The sequence below is a fragment of the Chlorocebus sabaeus genome, chromosome 21 (genome assembly GCF_047675955.1).
Source record: "Chlorocebus sabaeus isolate Y175 chromosome 21, mChlSab1.0.hap1, whole genome shotgun sequence".
NCBI lineage: Eukaryota > Metazoa > Chordata > Mammalia > Primates > Cercopithecidae > Chlorocebus > Chlorocebus sabaeus.
This window is the reverse complement of record NC_132924.1, coordinates 109,413,691-109,437,409: the sequence shown is the minus strand read 5'-3', so window position 1 is coordinate 109,437,409 and position 23,719 is coordinate 109,413,691. Positions and strand designations below refer to the sequence as shown.

At 37.8% G+C, this 23,719-nt stretch overlaps 1 long non-coding RNA gene across 2 annotated transcripts in view; it reads right to left on the bottom strand.

Annotated features, from left to right (window-relative positions):
- LOC140709703 (uncharacterized) overlaps positions 1-23,719 on the bottom strand; it is a 237,881-nt gene that overhangs the window by 130,746 nt on the left and 83,416 nt on the right. For both annotated transcript variants that reach the window (XR_012090435.1, XR_012090434.1), the window contains one exon: positions 12,903-13,018. This is a non-coding gene — a long non-coding RNA (uncharacterized lncRNA). The remainder of the gene's footprint in view (positions 1-12,902; positions 13,019-23,719) is intronic.

Genomic DNA, 23,719 nt, shown 5'->3' with positions numbered 1-23,719 from the left:
TAAAATGACATTTTAATGTAGTTAAATTTGTGTAACAGATTTTAGTATCATCGTGAACATGTATGGATATATTTTATGATATATTACAAGGTGCAAAAAAGATGCTGTATTATCATTAACCATAAAGCTACTTTTTGTAATCCAATAGGTTTCAAAGCTATTCAAAAACAGAAGAGACAGAATTATTCTTCTGATGATTTGCATGATAAATATATGCCAACAATATCTACAAATAGGCGGAAATGGTTATCATTTATTTAGCAGCCATAAAGAATATTCTGATTTGTGTGTTATTTTCTAGACCTCTCAACAATTCTACAAGGGGGATAAATTTATCCTTATTCTGAAAATAACAAAGTAAAATTCAGAGAGATTAGGTAACTTATTTTTTGACACCGAAACACCAGATGTTTGGTAATAAAAATACTTTTGCTGCGTGTATAATGAATGTGTGGATTATACACAGGTATGGACTCACCTAATCAAACATTTGAGAAATAGAGATTTCAAGAATAAAATCAGTCTTTTTCTCTTACTGAAGTGTATGATGCACAGGGCTGGTAACTTTGATTGTTATTGAGAAAGAGATCTGCCATGGTATTATGCTTCCCTGATTTAACTCCATTTTTCTTTATCACTGAGGGCATTTGCCACTAAAACAATGGTGTTTCTGAAGAGTTTAGATGTTTATGTATTGCCTGAAGTCAAGATTCTCCCTTTGGATATGACAATTACTTCCATCACAACCAATTGAGAAATGAATTATAGAAGCAAAATTGTTTCTAAATTAATGGTTGTTAAAAGTTTCCTAGGGAGTTGTCTGACAACTCTAAACATTTTTATGTTTCCTATCAATTTCCAAGATGTAAAAATGGCAAACTCAACTGCAAAGAAAGTAAAAGGAGCCATCATAAATAAATTAGATTTTCCCAACTAGACATGCAGCAAATTACTAAATTGCAGAAAAGAACGGAAAGCAAGACATGGTAATGTAGTAGCTATTATTTTACACAACCACGAGTTTTGTGAATTCAGACAGCATGTCTTAATGGGTAACAGAGGTTCCCTAAAGTGACTGCATCTGGGATGTCCTTTCATATAACATCACTATCCTCAGAACCAGAGGTCCCATCACTAACCTGATGTGAGATAAACATTTACATACTCGTCCCTCTACAGAAATCAAACAGATCACAACTGATCAAAATATACTCACTCACACACACACATGCGTACAACCTTCTTGATCTAGGCTTCTCTACTTTGCAATTGTAGAAGATTAAGTGTTCCCTTTCGTAAAGTAGCTAATGTTCAGAGTGGGTGGCAATTCAGTAATTCTCAATGGATATTAGAGAATGGAATTGTCCTCAAGTCATTGACAATCATTATGGCTGAATGCATTTGTACAAATTGTACCCAGGCCCACGTTTCAGATGTCACCTTGTCATGACTCATGCCACCCCAATGTCTAAGCATGTGCAGTTTTATATTTTGCTGTTATTGTTGCTACAAATAACAATAATCCTATGGAAGAGGAATTGAAGGGGGGAATTGTGAATAGTAAGAGCCAGGTATTAACTAAAGAAAATACATCAATCCATAGAGTGCAATTAAGATGTGGGAGTTAAGCAAAAGAAATAGAAAGGATGCAGTTTAATTAACATTTGATGCATGAGGCCTGGCGCAGTGGCTCATGCCTATAATCCCAACACTTTAGGAGGCCTAGGTGGGTGGATCACTTGAAGTCAGGAGTTCAAGACCAGCCTGACCAACATGGTGAACTCCTGTCTCTAATAAAAATACAAAAAAATCAGCTGGACTTGGTCGCACGTGTGTGTAATCCCAGTTACTCAGGAAGCTGAGGCACGAGAATCACTTGAACCTGGGAGGTGGAGGTTGTAGTGAGCCAAGATCGTGCCACTGCACTCCAGCCTGAGCAACAGAATGAGATTCCATCTCAAAAAAAAAAAGAAGAAGAAGATTTGATACATGCTGCTGGGACTGCAGTTTATGCACTCCTAGACTCACCAATCAGAAGGGTTCTGAAGAGTCTGAAGATGAAGGTACAGAGCCTACAGCAGCCAGTGTGAGAAGGCATAAAGTTATAGTTATTATTAAATCCATGGAGGTATGTACAGTTAATATTTTATGTTTGATAATTATACCCACAATTATTATCTTATAATGAGTTAATGATTAGCAATAACACGTTAAAGAATGATTTATGGTGATAAATAATACACAAATTGAAACAAAATTCTATAAGAATGACTGGAGTACATAAAAATTTTTAAAGTGAGTACATTTCTGGATCTGTGCCCCAACCACAAACCAGGATTGAGGGAGGATTCTGTGTACTTGGTGCTTAACATAGCACCTGACACATACTAGATACTCAGTAATCATTGGCTCAAATATATGCCAGCATGATGAGTACACGACCATTTGGATAGCTAATGAGAAATACAGTCACTTAACAGAGCTTGGAAACCCAACTGAGGTCCCATTTTCTGGAAAGTGGAAGCTGACAAAACCGGCAGTAAAAATGGAGAAGCTTCCTAAAGTTTTCCAATCTCCTATTGACCCAACTCAGAATTCTCAAGTGAGAATAAAGGGTAAGGCTTTAGGGAACATTTGGCAATGTCACCACTGTGATGAGGAGAGGATGCTACTGGGTAGAGTAAGTAGAGGCTGGAGATGTTGCTAAACATTCCACAGTGCACAGGTGCCTACAATAGTCATTACCAAATCCAAAATGTCAGTAGTGCCAAAGTTGGGGAATTCCAGCCTGAATAGGATTTTCTGCTCATGTGATTTCTTTCTACCCTTGTTTTTCTGACAAACTCCTATGTATCCTTCAAAGCCCAACTCAGCTGTTATCTCTCCCTCTAAAGCTTAGCCTTCCTCCTCCATATCTCAAGAGAGAATTACGCATGTCTTTACCTGGAACTTATGTTCCCTAAGCAGACTTTACCTATTTCTATTATTATATTTATCACAAATCATTGTTCTTTGTCATTGTAGTTAGGTATCACTTCAGCTGAACTGAAATAATAAAAATTAGCTACTATGAATTAAGCATTTACTACTTGCAAGACATTTTGCTAAATGCTTTAATCTCTTTTAATGTATGCACAAGAAAACATGAGGTAGCTGTTATTATCTCCATTTTACAAACGAGGAAAATGAAGTTTAGAGGAGTTAAGAAACAGATGCAAGGTAACAGTTTCCACAACTAGAAAGTAGCAGAACTAAGATCCAGGCCAGAGGTCAAACCAGCTGTAATGTCTGCCTGCCAAGTACAGTAGAAAGAACTATTTGATAGGAAATAACCATTTTCACACTTTTGAAACAGAGAAGGTGAAAAGAGTCATGGCCATCATGTGGACCCACCCACTGAGATGGGCAGGGGTATCAGAAATGGGCCTATATGTTGGGCTTGACAGCAGATACCCAAGGAAGGTCAATCAAACAGAGTATACAAATGGTATAGAAATATTTAGTCAAAATCCCAGCACACAGGAAGAGAGAAGTTAAAATGATGTGGCCGTTCAATACATGGATGAAATGAAAGAATGATTAAACACATGCTTGTGGTCAAGTGTTTTAGCATGTACTGAAAGCCCTACAACAGGCCATCTGAGGACTGAGGATCAGTCTGAAGCACAGGGAGCTAGAATATCCAGGGTGGAGAAATCTGTTGACAGCCTGTAATTTAGAAACAGGAGAGGGTCTGGCAAAAGTAGTTCAGGACCCTGGATCAGGAGGAGGAAGCAGTGCCTAATTGTGTATGCCCAGGGATGGTGACCAAAGAGATGGGCAAGGATTAAAGCCTGGGACCAATTTTGAGTGCTATATTAGGGAGGGAGCATAACCAGAAATAACCTGGTTATTAAGCTAAAGCAGACTGAATTTAGGTGAGGCCAGGCAATGGAAACCGAGAGGAGAACTGAGCCCACAGGAGAATCAACCAGGCAAGAAAGAAAGGGTAAAGCCTGGAGCCAGGTCTGGGCTGATGACCATCTTGCCTTTAAACTAGAAGTGGTGGTATCAGTCTTGGGCACAAAGTCAAAGTCCTCAAATGTTTCAGAAGAAAAAAACAACTTACAGATAGATACAGATTATATTATAAACAGAAAAAATAATTACATAGCCGGAGACAGAAAAGTTGTAAGGTAGGCGCAAAAGTGACTGTGGTCTTTGCCATTACTTTTAAATTGCAAAAACTGCAATTACTTTTGCACCAACTTAATAACTTTTCCATCTCCAGCTTTGTGATTATTTTTTCTATCTATAATATAATCTGTATCTATAAGTGGGAAATTGATAAATATGGCAAAATAACATTTCCTCAAATGCAATGGAAATTTTTTGTGCTATTGGGGCAACTTTTTTCAAAATTTGAAATCACTTCCAAAAAAAAGGTAATTTTTCTATTTCCACCTTCCAGTGGTTTGACCAGGTTAACAGCATGGTAGCTCAAATTGATCCTACCATCAGAAAAAAAAAATTGGCCATTAATCCACACAGCTTCCCTAATTCGCTCCCTGTCTGTCATCTCCCTAGGACCACACAGGCAACAGACTCCCATTGCTATTATAATAACACAGGTTAGGTCCATTAAACTGAATAATGGACACTTTCATTAACCAGAAGGCTGCTGGTTATCCAGGAAAAAACAAAATCCTCCCGTGGTCTCCACCAAATAATCCCTTTGCTAATTTCCCGGTAGGAAATCTTCCTCAAATCTTTTTAAAAACGTCCTACTGTGAATTAGCTATGTGTGCTTGAAAATACAGAAGAGTGTACTCCAATTCCATTCAATGTGACATTAAGGGGCACTTCTCAAGTGAAGAGCCTCTCTCTGCCCACGTGTTTGTAAGCACAAGCAAACAATCTGACCTCCTACCACAGAGGACTGAATCTGCCTATTTTACACATGGCCCAGTAACTGAACTTGTATTATGACACTAGAGGCAGTTATGGATGCTCTTAAGTGATACATTTTTCTAATCTTTCATCCAATGCATTTCCAGCCAACTCTAAGTAGAAAAGAGGAAAAAGCTGATTATGCGTATCCAGTAACTAGAATCATTTAAGCTAAATTAATAGGATCTATAAATAACTTTGTTCTTCCTTAAAAAAAAAAAAAAGAGATGGTGAGGTTAGCTAACAATCAGAGGAATGGCCTATTTTCCTCATCAAGTTGTCACAACCTGAGGAAATCTCAAATTAGTTTCAGGGAAAATGTAACAACCCAGTGCAGATGCTGTGTGCAGAATGGGGGCCTGTTAACCAGAATTCCCAGACAACCCATTTACCAGGACATTCATCGGCCCTTCTTCCCATAGCTACTAATATTGCATTACTGTGTTTCAATGTGATTTTCTAAATTTACCAGCAAATCAAATCTTAGGTTTGGCATGTTGACGTCCTTGATTTTTCTACTTTGAGTAATCTGTAAACCCTGAAATAAACAGCATTTCTTTCGGAACTTTTTGAAGAATATATCAGATGTCCTTAGATGTGACACTATAGATCCTAGGAGGCCCTATTATTATTATTATTATTATTATTATTATTATTAACTTCTCACTTGAGAAGCAGCCCCATTATTTTACGTACTAACCAGAAGGAAAAACATTGCTGTGTTAAACTATGACACAGTGTAGTCTCACCACTTAGAATTGTTTTATACGCAAATTGGAAAGCCCTCTGTTAGGTATTTAGATGCTTATTTTTATAATTTATTACCATTGTACACACAAGAAACAAAACCATAAATGAAATGTATTGGTTAATGCAGTAGTCCCCAGCCTTTTTGGCATCAGGGACCAGTTTCATGGAAGACAATTCTTCCATACACTGGGAAGTGGGGAATGATATTTTCGAGATGATTTAAGGGCATTACCTTTACTGCGCACTTTATTTCTATTGTTATTACATTGTAACATACAATGAAATACTTATACAACTCACCATAATGTAGAATCCGTGGGAACCCTGAGCTTGTTTTCCCACAACTGTTAATAAACTATCCCACCTGGGGGTGATGGGAGATAGTCACAGATCATCAGGCAATTGATTCTCACAGGAGCACACAACCTAGATCCCTCACATGCACACTTCACAACAGGGTTTACATTCCTATGAGAATTTAATGTTGTCACTGATCTAACAGGGGGCAGAGCTCAGACGATAATATGAGCAATGGGGAGCGGCTGTAAATACAGATGAAGCTTCGCTCACTGGCCCGCCGTTCACCTGCTGCTGTGCAGCCTGGTTCCTAACAGGCCACGGATCAGTGCCAGTCCATGGCCCACAGGTTGGGAACCTCAGGTTAATGTATATTCCTAAAACTTCATGATCATAGTTTGACACTTTTGTGATTACTTTCGAACTCAGTATCATTAATGTCTATATTGTTGATACAATATTCCTTTTAAAACTTTACAAAAAGTGGCCAGGCTTGGTGGCTCACGCCTGTAATCCCAGCACTTTGGGAGGCCGAGGCGGGTGCATCACGAGGTCAGGAGATAGAGACCATCCTGGCTAACAAGGTGAAACCCCATCTCTACTAAAAATACAGAAAAAAAAATTAGCCGGGCGTGGTGGCAGGCACCTGTAGTCCCAGCTACTCGGGAGGCTGAGGCAGGAGAATGGCGTGAACCCGGCAGGTGGAGTTTGCAGTGAGCTGAGATCGCGCCACTGCACTCCAGTCTGGGAGACACAGGGAGACTCCGTCTCAAAAAAAAAAAAAAAAAAAAAAAAAAAAACTTTACAGAAAGAACTAAAATCCTTTGGGGCTAAGCCTTGAGCAATCACCAAGAGCTAGAATAATAGCCCCCTTTCTCTGCAATCATTTGGTTCCTAGGAGCTAAAGGAGTGTCCCACTGTTTTCTCCAGGATTATCTTCTGAACAGCTGCCAGTCATTCTACAACTTTTTACAATGCTTTTGCTGTTTTCACAACTCAGGCAATGTCAGTTGTACCACACTGGCCTAGCCATCAGCAATTGCTCAATGGTATTTATTATAAAATATAACCTAACACAGAGATGTTAAAATTTGCACCTTAGAATCCATCAGATATAGTATATCGTCATCGAACTATCTAAATTTGTTTCCTGAATTGCGAAGTCTCACTCTTCTGGATTCTCACCTCAATTGAGAATTGAAACCCAGAGTTTTTCTATCCTGGCTTCTTGGCAGCTGTCTTGAGTTGTTTGGGAGATTTTTTCAGGAAGCTTCCACCCCTAAATTTGTTATCTAAAATTTGAAGAAGATATCCATTTGGTTAAATCTCAAGCTACCTGTGGATAATTGACAGCTTGGAAGTAGTCTAATGAGATACTTTCCAGAAGTTGATGAAGTGTACAAGGGAAACAAAGTTTCACAGTGTGAACGCCTGGTCAGAGCAAGTCTAGACTGCAACCTCTCAGCCTCCCCACCCCCAGGAGATCAGGCATCCACATGAGATACTGCTATGTGGAGGTGAGGCAAACAGCAACTCTAGGCACAGAAGGAGACATGGGGAGAAGTTGGGTAGTACGTAAAACAGTCTGCTTCATGTATTCCTTCAACCAGTCAATCAATCAGACAGCAAATATTTATAGAACCTCTAATAAATGTCAGATGTGTAAACTCTGTGTGCTTCCTCCAATTTTGACCCATATTTGTCTTGCATCAAAGACACAGACTGCTGCCACAATACTCCATGGTAACTATTCTTTCTTACAAATCTTACGTTTTGATGTTTCAAGGATAGAAAGACTAAAATAGCCTATGATCAAATATTGTCCCCCATCCCTCACCTACATCAACAAAACATTTATTAGAACAAATTATTATACATACCAGAATGCACAGTATACCCAGGTTTATTCAGTCCTAGCTTTCAAGGTGTTTAAACTTGCAGTTTTCAGAATTTTAGTGGCATTGCAAGCTTTCAACCAAATTAAATTTGCATCACAATACATTTAGATCTTCCACTACAGGGCAAACACAGCTTATATGAATAGGAATTAAGGTTATTTATCCAAACAACTGAAAATTGCCCTGGTTTAACTCTAAAAGACTTTTGATGGGTATCCTTTCATCTAGTTATTTCTTCTAGAAATGACCCAGCACTGAAAAATCAGGCACTTTGTTATTTTTCTTCAGCCAGCCCAGAAACTAGGTTACTGCTTGCCAAGCACCAAATGAGAAACACCCACTGATTTTTTTTTTTTTTTTTTTTTTTTTTTTTTGAAGGAATGCTTCTTGCTTCCCTTCAGTGTAGTTGTACAAATCACTGGTGCTGTGCTGGATACAGGCCACCTCTATGGCCTGCTGAACAAGCGATTAGATGCAGCACAGGGCGTGTTGGGTTTTCTGTGAAGTGAGCCCCTGCTCACTGTGCGAGTGAAGAAACTGTGATGTGTCTGTTCTGCTCTCCTGCACTCTGGCCACTTGTTAACTTGCTGAGGCCTGCATTCATGTCATTTTATTGTTTTAGGCCCTGGTCAGACACCCCTGCTTGCTGCCTGCTTGGCTACCATGCATGGTTGACAATCAGGCCCTTCTCTGACCCGCGGTCATCTCTTTGAAGTCCTCTCCACGTAGCCTCTCGGAATCATTTTTGCCTTGAAGTCCTCTCTGTTTCATTTTGTTATATTGAAACGTCTAAAATAGTTAAATGAGTACTCAGTTTATTTGTGCATGAAGTAATCATTAAAAGTTCTATCTGCACTTACAACTGGAAGTTTTAAAATATCCTATGGACAGTCATTGTTTTTAATTTAATTTTTATTTTCAACTATATTAGACCTAGAAACTGGAGGACAGGATCCCTGGTTGGTGGAGGAGGCTGAGACAGAGTAGGAATGTGGACAGTACTGCCCAGAGGCTGTCACTAGGTGGGCTCTTGGTGATCCACACACTCAGGATGCTCACCAACTTGGGAGAGACTGAGATGCCCACTTCTATTGACCTTAGAAAGCTAAGGTTGACCCCTCAGTGAGTTGACAGGATCCCATCAAGGTAGCTGATGCAAGTAGTCAATTACTACAGTCATTTTTATGGCAAAGATAAAGACAGGATATATTTCCCAGGCTGTTTAAAAACTAAAATCCACAAAGGTGTGCTAACCTTTGACCAATATCCACATATACAAAGTAGTCTTGAGGTAGATTAATTATGATCTCATCAATCTGGGGAATTGTTAAATAAGATTACAAAGTTTTTGACAAGCATTCTCACCTAGGAGTTTTTGCAGTAATCATCCTATTCATTTGATGCTAAAGAAATGGCTGGACAAGGGTACTTGGTACCACATCCTAAGGATTATTTGCCAACTGCTGGGTTCTCTGTGCAAAGGCTTATAATCAAGAAATTAAATTCCTTTGACAAAAGAGAAGATATAAAAATACTCCTAGAGTAAATACCCACACTGAGAGCTCATATCTAAATCCTGCAAGGCTGGCTGAGTTCTAATTTTATTCTCTTCTACTACCTTTAAAGTGGGGCAGGGGGCATTTATTATCTCAGTTTATGTGCAAACTGTAATTCCAATATGAAATCAAGTAAAGCCATTTAAAAATCAAAGTTAATGTTAACAAGATGATCTATTTCATCCCGCCTAATAGAAGCTAATGAATCATTGTGAATGTATTGTGGTAGAAAGACAGTGGATGCTGGCAATTATCCTGATGAGCAGAAATCCTCACAAGTGGGCACTTTAACGCAATTATTTTCCATTTGGTTCTAAAAAAGCCTCTGAGTACAACTAAGCTTTGATTACCTGGCATCTGAAAATATACACTCTCAGAGGGGTATTTGCAATGATTATTTTAGTGGAAAGAAAGTAAACAGCTACTGTTTGTGAAAGCTCAGTTGTGAGCCTCTTTAAAGTTTAAAATATGAATTGTGCAAAAGATGAAGTTCTGGCTTAATGGACTAGCATATTATTACATTATGTTCCCAACTGGAAAGAATCAATAACTTACTGGGTACCTGAGTATTAGAGAGCTGATTAAAATACATTTTCTCAAGAACAAACCTCTTCAAACTCGAAAGCCAATGTCATTTTTGCTAGCAGGCTATCCAGTCCCAAGCTGCCTTATCCCTCTACTTTTTCTTATTATTCCCATACTTTATTTTTTCCTCTTGGCCCCAGGTTTATGAAGGGGCATATCAAACAATGACAGCTGGTACAGAGCTTACCTTGTATAAACATCGGCTGCCTCAAGAGAGGCAAGTCAAAGGCCATCCAATTCATTTTTCAAGTACAGAAATATTGGGGGTTCTTACAAAGGGGATTGTCCCATTTCTGTCTAATTTCAGTTTATTCTTGCACATTAGAAGTCTAAAGGCCACATTCTTTTAAAAAGTGAGACATACGGACCAATGAGAGGTTAAAGGCTGCCAGAAAATAAGCGTACACATTGTAAACTCAGCTAATAATGCCAGGTCTGGAGATAATGGGCACAAACCCAGATGGACAACATCAACTTGCTCCCTTATCTTCGGCATAATTTTTCCCTAAATGGGAAAAATATTTTTAAGGGCTATTAATGTAATTCAGTGGCTGAAATGAAGACAAGTAAATGATGGATGTCCTGGACTGTGTAACCAGAAGTTGGCAAAACAAAAATCACTTTTGTAACTTACGTGGAGTGCCAACAAAACTAGGTGAGCTGTAATGTTCCCCTCACAAAAGGGGTCACTTGCTCAAGTTCCCACAACTAACAAACTGAGAATTTAAGCTAGCTGTTTAGTGTCTGTCTGTGTTTTGTTCTCAATATGAAAATAACACAAATTCATTTTGGAGAAAGCACAAGGTAGAAAAAATATTCAAACTACTTAAAAATCATATTCCAACTCCTAGAGAAATTATTAAAATGTTTGCATAATTTCTTGCATTTTCTACATATTGCTTTCCATACTTGATATCATTTTGTGTTCTGCTTTAACATTTTATCATAAGCATTGTCCACATATTTCACAACTCAATGTGAATATCATATTTCATGTCCACAATTATATCAAATATACAATTTCTTACTTTACCTAGGCAGTTCCTCATGGCTGAGTATTTAGAAAGTCTCGATTTTTTTTCACTAGTCTGAATTACCTTACAAAAACACCACAAATCGAATTTCTGGCCCTAAACATATGAGCATCTTCAAAACTCTTTACTCATCTTCCTCAATTACTTTCTCGAAAGGTTAAAACGTTGCACTTTTCCGCTGTCTCTGGAGCATCCACTTCATGACACTTGCCAACATTGTGTATTCCCTTTTAAAACAGCTTTTTATATTTAATTAATATAATTAAAATCTTATTTTTGTTTGCAAGCTTTGGTCATGTAATAAGCCAAATACATTTCCAATGGTTATGATTTATTTGTATTATCTCTTTGGTGAAGTAAGCATGCATGATCTTTGCCCATTTATTTATTGGAGTCTCAGGGTTTTTCTCTTTGAGTTTTAAGACCATGTCTGTCATGTTTGGTGCAGGAACTCTGGCATTGCGTGTGACAAAATAAAAATTAATTTAATTGCTTCTCTATAAATTAATATTAAGCATTTTAATATTTGTTGTAATTATTTTTCTTTGCCATCTTTTAGATTAATGCACACAGTTTAAACTCTTGAAATTTGTTGAATCTCTGTCCTTTCTTTAGCAAATTCTTCTATTTGGTTGAAGTATAGAAGGTCTTACCTAACATATAACTCAGATAAACAAACGCTTAAAGCTTCCTTCTAGGCATTTCATGGCTTAATATTTGTAAGTTCATAATGATCTGGAATTTATTTTAAAATGGGATACAGTTATAGGCAACATGTTTATTTAAAAATGACCTAAACCCACTTATTAAATAACCTTTCTCTTCCCCAAAGATTTTTTAGTAATTCACTGTCATATATTAAGTTTATATATATGTATTAAAATGCCCTTTTGGTATTTTTCTGTTTCTTTGAGCTTTCTGAAGATGCCTGTGGTTGTATCATGTTGAATAACATAACTTTATACTATTTTAATATCTTGCAGCAATAATTTACCTCCTTGACTTTTTTATATTGAATCATGATACATTTTTGTCTATATATTTTCCACATAATTCCATTTATATTCTCATCTATGTATTTTATATATAATTTTCAAAACATATTTTAAAAATAAAGATTTTAAATTTGATTAGAGGAATTTATATATACATTTAAAAAAAAAAAAAAAAGATGAGAACATGGAAAATGGGAGAACCCTAATGAAATGCAATCCTCTCTCAACTCACCTTCTCACTCCTATTCTCTGTTCAAAACTCTAAATAATATGCTTATGCTAATATATTTTTAAATGTATCCATTTCAAACATTATCTACTTTAACTAAACAAGACAGGATTCAACTACACAGCACTAAAAATCCCTCCTTGATTCCTTCTACTAGAGTTAAATCACTATTACAATATATATCTCTGTTACCTTTGTAACTTTAAATCACATATTTTAATATTTATTTTTTGTTCAAACCTAGAGATTTTCTCTGGATTTCTAGCTTTACAGTACATAGTTTAGAGTTCCTATCTATTTTGTCACCTCTCTTCCCTCTCTCTAACACTTGATTTTTTTCACCTGAACACTTATGTTATATTGCATAGTTTGACAGCATTTATGTTCTTGTTCTGCAGCCACAGTTGTATAAACCTTCACTAGCTTACACTATGATTCCGGAAGACTCAGTAACTACAACCGTTCCAGTAGTTCTTCCCGTTCACTGAATAAAAAGACAAATGGAAAGTTTTACCTTAAAGCTTTAAGACAGTATAGTGTCTCCTCTCTCACTAGAGAACGTGGCCCCAACAAGAGCTTCTCCTGTGTACCCTGTATTTACGGAGTCCTGGTGGACTGCTGACTCTTACCTATAAATTCTAAAGAGGAAGAAATGAGGTGCTGGGCACTTTGATAGAGGAGCAAATTCGAGTTGGCTGTGCTGGGATTGGTCAGCATTTTCAGTTTGTTGGGATGTGAGTACATCCTGCAGAAAAGAAGAGAAAAAAAGAGAAGGAATCAGGTATTGTTTAATGAAAAGGGGTTAAGAAAGAATCAAGTAACTAACAGAAATAGAGATGCATTTGTCACCTCTAGAGAGTTTCAACTGAGGGATCCCCAGTGATGGGAGTCTCTGAAGAACCCGTGTAAAAGTCTCCCACGAGAAAAAAAAGTGAGCTTTCATCACCTTCTAGTCTAGAAAGCATAGGAGCTAGATCACAACCACACCAGATGGAACTTTCCTGCCCCTTTCCTCTTCTCTCTCTCCCCCTGTTCTGATCTTTGAGAAGTAGAAACCAGCCATCAAGATAGGGGAGAAGAGAAAAAAGAGAAGCTTTAACATTAAAGCAAAATTGAAATTTTGAATATTATATGAGATTGGACCTTGAAATACTGAGTCCATGTCTTATGAGTTACAATGACAGAAAAACTCTATTCCATAAAAGTGACCACAAACTGCCACACTTTTCATCCAGGAAGGGAAATAACTCTGAAGAGTAATTTCAATGGAAAGAGAAAGAGGGGAAAAGATTGCTTCATGATCACTTGCTATCAGCTGTGCTTGTTTGAAGCAATGTCTGTATAAGGCTAAAGACAGGAATGGGAGAGTAAAGGCCATCTCAAGCCAATTTCAGCCAATTCAAGAAAATAACATTTCAGCCAATTTCAACCAATTCGAGCCTGAGAACTCCATGTTTCTCATTTTGAAATTTATCATATCTTAGTATCTGCATTATTTCAAGAGTATTTGTAGGACCTTATATAAGAAATAAACATAATTTTAAAAGGTTGTATATAAATATATTTTAAGTAAATAACAATGTCTTCCTCTAGTTTCATTAAACTTACTTTAGCTTCATTTCTAATATTTTTCAGAAGACCAAGGATTCCAAGTTTCTATATCCTTTGAACAAATGTTGGTTCATATAAAAGCCATTACTGAAAATTTACCAGAGAAGCAAATAATATGGCAATTCATGGTGTTTTTATTTTGGCCCAAATATTTAGTTCTATATATTCTTTCACAGTCTTTTGTAATGGAATTCTATATATGGACTTTTTAAATCCACATATAATTATTCATGACCACTATTTCTCTCAATCAATAGTGTATACAGGAAAGTATATTATATGGTGTGCCCCAGACTTATTAAGTATTGCTAGTGAATATATGACCATTTGTTGGCTGGAAACACAAACAGTCACCTTGGCAGTAAAATGACAATCAAAAATACCATTTTCCTTTTACGTTTCTATAGTTAATAGACTCATTATCCTCTGGCCTCTGATCATCTCTTTCTAGCCTACCCTTAACAGTTTGCTTATTACTTTCTGCTTCTCAAAAGGGATCTAAGACACTTTAAAATAAAATTCATGTATATAACAAAGTTCTGGAAAAAATAACATATCAAAGATATAAGAAGAGCAAAAGAAAGCAAAAATGCTAAGAATGAGGTTTGATATAATTATTGTGATTGCCTATTCAATTTTGCTCTACATTTCCTCAGAGGCAAGAAAATGAGTATGTTGAATATTTCAAGTTATTTGTTTGAAGAAAGCAAACCAATTTTAAGAGAGAAAAAGAAATAGATACAGAAAGCCAGAAAGAGAGCCAGAGAGAAAAATGGGCACATATACCTCCCCCGTGGTTATAAATTCAAAATAGACTTATCAAATGACACTGTATACACAGAATGATGGACAGTTTGTCTTTGACCAAAATTATCTCCCAGATACAAACACAACCAAAGATACAACATTTAAATTTAATTCTGTGAAGGTGATTGTTCAGAAGATAACTTAGTGTAAAACAACTATGTAACTTTCTAGTGCGCTTTCTAACTCAAGATAGAGGTGATTACCTGGAGAACTGAGTGGATACCATGTTTCACAGACTGTTTTACCTACAGGGCACTGCTCTCAGTAGGGTTTTAAGCAGAAGTCGGTTAGCACACAGTTTGAAGTCAAGTGCTTTATCAAGAGTCTAGGGGAGCAGCATTACTTGTTCCAGAGAAGCCATATGTTCAATACCACATTGGTAAGTGGCAATGCTAATGCAGACAGTCTAAAGACCATTTCAATTCATCGTATTCATAAATTGAAGGCCTGCAATCTCCTATGTGTCTCCAAAAATGTATTGATTTCCTTCTAAGCTTTAAGTCAATAAAGGTGCATTAGTCTGACAACAAGGACATATGTTTCCAACACTGTCCTGTGAAAAAGCTCGTAACTTCAAGTCCCCAGGATAAAAAGCCTTTTTTCCAGAAGCAAGTTCATTTCTATTCAAACTTTAGAAGCATAAACATAAATTAGAAATATTTTGGGGGCGTGTTGTACTTTCTTGTTTAAAAAAGGAATAAAAGCTCTTTGCTATTTCACTACTTCAAAGCTTTTAAGTCAAACCCCCAATGCAACCTGCTTTATTAAAAAAAAAAAAAGAAAGTTCATTTGTTTTAAAGCATTGTGGTCATGCTAATGTGTTTTCAAAATCAATTAAACCTTATCTAAACATCTCAAGAGGGAGGAAGCTTTACTCTATTTTCATCTAAACCACAGACACAAAGCCCTTAGTAAATGCATTTTCATGCTGTGCTGGGAATATGTTACATCCAAGTAAACTGCTTAAATGTCAGCCAGCAAAGTGCAAATCCAGCTTATAGTCTGGAGGAATGAATGTTTGAAAGTCTAATACATTCAGATTAATGGCGGGCTGTAGTTATATACAATGATGTTATTATGCCAAGAGAGGATACTAGCCAGACAAACTTAGAGAATAACTTGGAAACCTTAACTGTAAAGTTTCTTGGCTAGAGATGAAACATGTGACCTGTTAGGACTCTCTTTACTTAAAAATGAATTAATCAAAGTCCAGGAAAGTATTTTATGTTATACTCTGAAAAGAGGTCATAATCATGCTTAGACAGCTGAATAAGAAGCAGATAAAACCAAATTGTGTGCAAACTGTGTCTGATACACACCCAGCTGTCCAAATAGTCTCAGTAGGGACAGGAAAGTAAAAACACAAGCTCACCCAGTAGGTCATCCTAACATAGTGATGACAATTGGCTTAATTAAATCTTTTAAGCATTTTATTCTACTAAAGTCAAAATCTCCCCATTAGCAAAAAGTCATCTCCTCACAGCACATTTACTTTCTGACCATCTTCGACCTGACTGAAATATCTGAGTCATCTTTTGCAAGTCCCTCTCTCATCAAATGAATTCCCAAGCAACAGCAGCATCCCTATTGTATATAGTGCACTGTAATATAAAATAAGGAAGAAAAAAAAATAGTTGCAAGACAGATTTATGCACCAAATAACAATCTGGGTGAACAATTGAAAACATCAGGAATGCCAGCAAAGTGTGTGGAAAAAATAATGACTAAAATAAAATATACAAAAAAAAGTTGTTATAATGTAGAATTATAGATTATTTTCTTTATTTCCCAAAATAATGGAAACTTATTCATTTTGTACAAAAGAGGATATTTTAAAGATTGTCTTACAATATAGTTAGAAGAATAAAAACAAAAATATACAAAATGAGAAAAGAAAGAAACACAAAGTAGCATATCAACATGTGAGAATGAATGTAATGTAAAGTCCATGCAACACTATTAAGTAAGAAATCACCAAGGGCTGCAGTTTGTTCACAGTGGCTTACTGAAGGAAGTGATTTTCTGGGCTATGGAAAACAAAGTTGTCCTGCAACAGATCAATGATAAATTGATGAGGATACCAGAAAAGCTGGAGCAGATGTAATATGAGTCTGTAAGAATGCTGAGGCTGCAAGAAAGAAGACAATTTCCTATACATTGCAAAAGTACATACCAAAAAAATGCATTTTGTTCAAAAGCGTTGTAAAGTAGCAGGAAAAGCTCTGTGCTAGAAACTAAATGACCTGGATTTTGTGCTAGTCCTGTCACTGTTGTGACTTAGAGCGTTTCACATAAATTCTCAGAGTCTTAATTTTCTCATCTGAAAAATGACAATAATTACACACAGCCTCCCACCTTCCTTTGTTATTGTAAAGGTCAAACAATATGATATTTCTGAATATGAAAATGTAAACTGCTACTTGTGTGAAAAGGATTTATACGAGGAACATGTTCATTGCAACCGTCAAAATGTCCACATGACCCAGTCCTCAGTTTTAGATGCTTCGTACACTCCCCTGATTTAGCCTCATTCATACTCTTGGCTTCAACCAGCGCCTAAATCCTGATGGCTTTCAAGTCAATATTTCTAACTCAGGTCGAACTACTTACTAGATATTTCCATAAAATGATCAAAACATACTTACAATCAACATGTCCAAAAATGAACTTACTCTCCTCTCTCTGTAATCTGCTCCATACCTGGTATAATCTATCTAAGTGAAATGCAAGGTCAGCATAACTCCAGTCCTGTGTCAAGTCCCACAGCAGCAGAGCCTGAGATGAATATTCATGTGCAGTGACAGAGCAAGAAAGTGCTCCCAGGACAAATCTCTGATGGAGGAAGGGAAAGAGGAATGGGAAAACGAAGAAGCTGAGCAACAGTGTGATCTCAGCAAAATTCTAGCCTCAGCTTTCTCACGCAGAGGAACTCTGGAATGTACATTACCTCCCTTGGCTCATGGCACCCCAGAAAGAGGACCCTGGGCTTTCATACTCCTGTGCCTACCATTCCTGGCAAAAACCACCTCAGGGTGGAAGGTAGGGGGAACTGATATGGTTTGGCTGTGTTCCCACCCAAATCTCACCTTGAATTGTAGCTCCCATAATCCCCATGTGTTGTGGGAGGGACCCTGTGGGAAATAATTGAATCATGGCGGCAGTTGCCCCCATAGTTCTCATGGTAGTGAATAAGTCTCACGAGATCTGATGGTTTTATAACGGGTTTCCCTTTTTGCTTGGCTCTAATTCTTTCTCGTCTGCTGACATGTAAGATGTGACTTTCACCTTCTGCCATGATTGTGAGGCCTCCCCAGCCACGTGGAACTGTAAGTTCATTAAACCTCTTTTTAAAAAAATAAATGACCTAGTCTTAGGTATGTCTTATCAGCAGCACGAGAACAGAATAATACAGGAGCGCAAACTTCCAGGTACTTTCCAGGTCACTTTCCTCTGACCACATGAGGAAAGTGGTTCCAGGAGCTGTCAAGCATCTCCCAATGAGGCAAAAGAACACGGAAGAAGCTGGAGAGTCCCCTGCCCCCACCCCACTACACACACACACACACACACACACACACACACACACAGAGAGAGAGAGAGAGAGAGAGAGATCTGGGGAGATGAGAGTATAGTAGCCCCTGAATATCCAACCCAGATACCTATGAGGCATCCTGGAGTCATAGCTCTCATTCATCCCATGCATTGTACCATACTGGTCACGAAGCCCTATAGAGTCTGTTGCTAAGTCCTACATAGATGCAGGATCTCTTTCAACTTGACTCTGAATAGTCCTTTGCTACACTTTGAACCCTTCATTGCTTCTAACTTGAACTTCTGGAAAAGCTTGCTACCTTATCACTAAGCCTCCCCTCAAAGCCTCCAAAAGACAGGCAAACTAATATTTCACAATCAATCATTAAATAAATTTAATTTGTCACTTTCTTATCTAAAATATTTAAGTATCTCCCCATAATTTTAAAGATGAGACCAAAACTTCTTAGCTTTGTACAGCCAGCCACTCACGTTTTAGCCTCTAACCATCTTCCAGCTTAACCATTCTCAAACTGTTTGGTCTCCAGATTACTGACACTCTAAAAGTTTACTGAGAACTCCAGAGAGCCTTGGATTATGTGGTTTTAGCATAACTTGTAATACTGAGTATATTAAAACTTAAAACAGAATAATATTGAAATATACCTACTAATTAATGTTATATTACATATTAATAGAAATAATATATTTTATGAAACACATCTATATTTTCCAAGACAAAACAATAATGAGAAGAATGACATCATTTTACATTTTTTTTTTTTTGCTAATTTCTTTAAGGACTGCCTTAATAGAAAGCAAACAGTGTTAACATAGATCCATTTCCTTTCAAGAATCATACTGAACATATTGTCTTAGAATAAGGATTTTTTCTTAAAACTACAGTGAACATCATTGCTTGCAAATAAGTATATATATTTGTGTGTGTATGTGTGTGTGTATATAATCTACCATAATGCTTACAGAGTATTCCTTTGTATAAACCTACAATGGTTTATTTAATAATGTTTTTGGACTTCTCAGCTTTTTCTAATGTTATACTATTAAAAACAAGTACACAAATAGAAAATAATTTACACGTGCATTTTCCTGCTTCTATCCATTTCTGTGATTAAGACGAATTTTTAAGAATCTCATTTCTGCTTAATCAAGAAATATGCATATTATTAAACTTTGTCACAATGCTAAATTGCCAACGAGAAATATTAGATCACCTATGCTTGCCTCCACAACAATGCTTATTTTTCTACCTCATTACTAATATTAAGCATCAAAAGTCCTCTTATTCTTTGCCGATTTGGTAGATTAAAACGTAGCATCTTATTAAGTATGACTCTGATTATCAGCAAAAATACAGGCATATGTATAATTTCCCCAATTTATGCTTTTTCCTTGTAATTTTTCAGGCAATGCTTTGGCTAAATAGTTTTATTTGCTTTTTTGTTTCTTTACCAACAAAATGTCTTCTCTCTCTCTCTTTCTCTCTCTCTCTCTCTCTCTCTGTCTCTCTCCTCTTTCTCTCTCTCATTTATGGGTTTTGCCTTTGGAGTCAGGCTTAGAAATGGCCAGGCACAGTGGCTCACACCCATAATTCCAACACTTTGGGAGGCCGAGGCAGGAAGATCACTTGAGGTCAGGAGTTCAAGACCAGCCTGGCCAACATGGTGAAATTCATCTCTACTAAAAATACAAAAAATTAGCTGGATATGGTGGCACACACCTGTAATCCCAGCTCCGCAGGAGGCTGAGGCAGGAGAATCTGTGGAACACTGGAGGCAGAAGTTGTGGTGAGCCAAGATCACACCACTGCACTCAAGACTGGGTGAAAAAGCGAGACTCCAGCTAGGAAAAAAAAAAAAAAAAAAAGGCCTGAGAAGGAATTATCTAACTTTAGAAATGATCGATCTGTCATCAAGGGAGTTGTTTAAGGATATGCTGGATGATTTTCTGCTGTTATTTTGTTGAAGAAGTCTATCTTTGACCTCTAAAATTGAATAGTTGTATAAATAAAAATTTAAAGTAATTTATGAATTAATTAACAGCAGAAACAAACAGAAGAATCAAAAACAGAAATGAGGGAGGGTCTTGAAGATGGCTGATGAGATGCACCTGGCATTCCTCCTCCACAGAGAAGAACCAAGATATTAAGTAGATAATTACATTTTAAATAGATCAACTATGAGGGAATACTGGAACTCAATAGAGAAGTGATAGGAACAACTAAGGCAACATAGAAGAGAGAAGCAAGGCAGCCTGCTTGGCTAGGATTAGCTGGGGAGAGCTCTCCCATGCAGGGAAACAGTAAATGAAAGATCCTCAGTGACACATATTCCCACAGTAGGCTCCTCCTGTACCAGTCATGGGAGGGCCTTTCCATCCTTGCAGGCCCTGAGACTACCATAGAGATCTACCTGCAGACAGGTGCAATGGCATTATTCCAGACAGTGAGCTCATGTTGGGTTTCACACACACCCTGAATCCCGAGCACCTACGACATGGCATCATTTTGAGAGCCCAGCTTCCACCAGACTGCATCCTTCCCTGGGGCCCCAAAGCCCCTTCATCTGCACATTCCTAGAGCCCCATTGACATATCCTGCATATAGTCACCACCACAGCTGGCTGTCACTGCCAGGGCTGAAATACAAGCCATTGGCAGTAACACTGATGCCCCCAGCAGCAAAGCTGCGAGCATTTTCATGTGCCTGGGGACAGACTCCCCCACCTCCAGCTGTCATCACTGCTGGCTGCTGCCACTGGGGCCAAAGCACAGGCCCCTGGCAGTAACTCTGCCCATCCCAGTAACAGGCTACCATGCACTTTCACATATCCTGAGGTCAGGCTTCCCTGCCTGCAGCCACCACTTGGGATCAATGTGCATGCTCCCCAGCCACCTACCTACATTCACTGCCAATGAAAGCACCCCCACCCTCCCTATCAGCAAGGTGCAGAACAGCCACTACTGATTCGACTCAAGCACTTTGCTGTGGGCCTGGGGATTACCCACCCCTGGCCACCAGAGCCTGTGTCCATAGGCACTATTAGGGGCTTAAGGTCAAGGTTGCCCAGCCTGGCTCTGCAGCCCTCCTCAGTGTCTGAGCATGGTGTTTGAGGGCTTGAGGACCACCAAGTCCTGTCACCCACCGTTAGCACCCATGCACTCATCCCAGGGACGTGAGGATGGGCTCACCCTGTTTGCCACCACAACAACCTGCATGCATAACCTATAGGCCTGAGTTCTGGCCCATCCAGTGTATCACAACCACTGGCAACACCAGTGTGGACTGCTTGGAAGCCAGAAAGTTATCCCACCACTACTGCTGTATCCCACAGCTGACCTGCTGTCCAGGGGCCTGTGAACCCACCCACCAGCCTGGTCACCTGCTGATACTACTGACACCAAAGTAAACGGCCCATAGGCCCAAGGATTGGCCTGCCTGGATCTGCTAACACTGGTACCAGCACTGTCCACCTGGGGCCTAAGGATAGGCATACTTACCCCACCAATGCACTCACGAGGGCCTCAGGACTAGCCCAACTGGCATCTTTATCTCCAAAAAAACTTTAGCATGGCTTCCACTAATAACTGCACCCTAAGCCACTGATTAAATCACAGACACTATTGACACTAATTGCAGTCAAATAAATTATACAGAGACTACACTACTACACACACCCAGCATCAAAGCCAAGTGCCCTACACAACAAATACCACAGATACAACCTCAAGAAAAAATCCTCCTCTGTGAAAGTAAATCCAAAAAATTAGAACAAGTGACTGTTATACCAGATATGCAGATATCAATGTAAGGATACAAGAAACATGAAAAAGTAAAGAAATATGATGCCAATAAAATATGATGTCAATAAAAAAATTAAGACAGAAATCAAAAATTTATTTGGTTTCTTGAAAAAAAATGAAACTGAAACACAACATGCCAAAACCTATTGGATACAGCAAAAGTAGTGCTAAGAGATATATTTAAAACAATATACGGCTACACCAAAAGTGAACAGATTTCGCATAAAAAAATCTAAAGATGTACCTCGAGGAACTTGAATAGCAAGAACAAACCAAACTTAAAATTAGTAGAAAAAATTAAAGATCAGAGCAGATCTAAATGAAACAAAGACTAAAAAAAGCGATAAAAATAATCAACAAAGCAAAAGGTTTTTTAAAAAGATAAACAAAACTCATGCTAAAAACTCTCAATAAACTACATATTGATGGAACATATCTCTGAATAATAAGAGCTATTAATGACAAACCAATAGCCAATATCATACTGAATGGGCAAAAGCTGGAAGCATTCCCTTTGAAAACTGGCACAATACAAGGATGCCCTCTCTCACCACTCCTATTCAATATAGTAGTGGAAGTTCTGGCCAGGGCAATCAGGCAAGAGAAAGACATAAAGGGTATTCATATAGGAAGAGGGAGGAAGTCAAATAGTCTCTGTTTGCAGATGACCTGATAGTGTATTTAGAAAACATCATTGTTTCAGCCCCAAAACCCTTTAAGCTGATGAGCAACTTCAGCAAAGTCTCAGAATACAAAATCAATGTGCACAAATCACAAGCATTCCTATACACCAACAATAAACAAGCAGAGAGCCAAATAATGAGTGAATTCCCATTCACAATTGCTACAAATAGAATAAAATACCTAGGAATACAACTTACAAGGGACATGAAGGAACTCTTGAAGGAGGACTATAAATCACTGCTCAAGGAAATAAGAGAGGACACAAACAAATGGAAAAGCATTTCATCTTCATGGATAGGAAGAATCAATATCATGAAAATGGCCATACTGCCCAAAGTAATTTATAGATTCAATGCTATTTCCATCAAGCTATCATTGACTTTCTTCATAGAATTAGAAAAACTACTTTAAATTTCATGTGGAACAAAAAAGAGCCCATATAGCCAAGACAATCCTAAGCAAAAAGAATAAAGATGGAGGCATCACATTACCTGACTTCAAACTATACTACAAGCCTACAGTAAACAAAACAGCATGGTACTGGTACCAAAACAGATATATGAACCAATGGAACAGAATAGAGAACTCAGAAATAAAACCACACATCTACAACCATCTGATCTTCAACAAACCTGACAAAAACAAGCAATGGGGAAAGGGTTCCCTATTTAATAAACAGTGCTGGGAAAACTGGCTAGCCATATGAAGAAAACTGAAACTGGACCCCTTCCTTACACTTTATACAAAAATAATTCAAGGTGGATTAAGACTTAAATGTAAAACCCAAAACCATAAAAACCCTAGAAGAAAACTTAGGCAATACCATTGAGGACATAGGCATGGATAAAGACTTCATGACTAAAACACCAAAAGCAATTGAAACAAAAGCTAAAATTGACAAATGGGATCTAATTAATCTAAAGAGCTTCTGCACAGCAAAAGAAACTATCATCAGAGTGAACAGACAACCCATTCTGTAGAATGGGAGAAA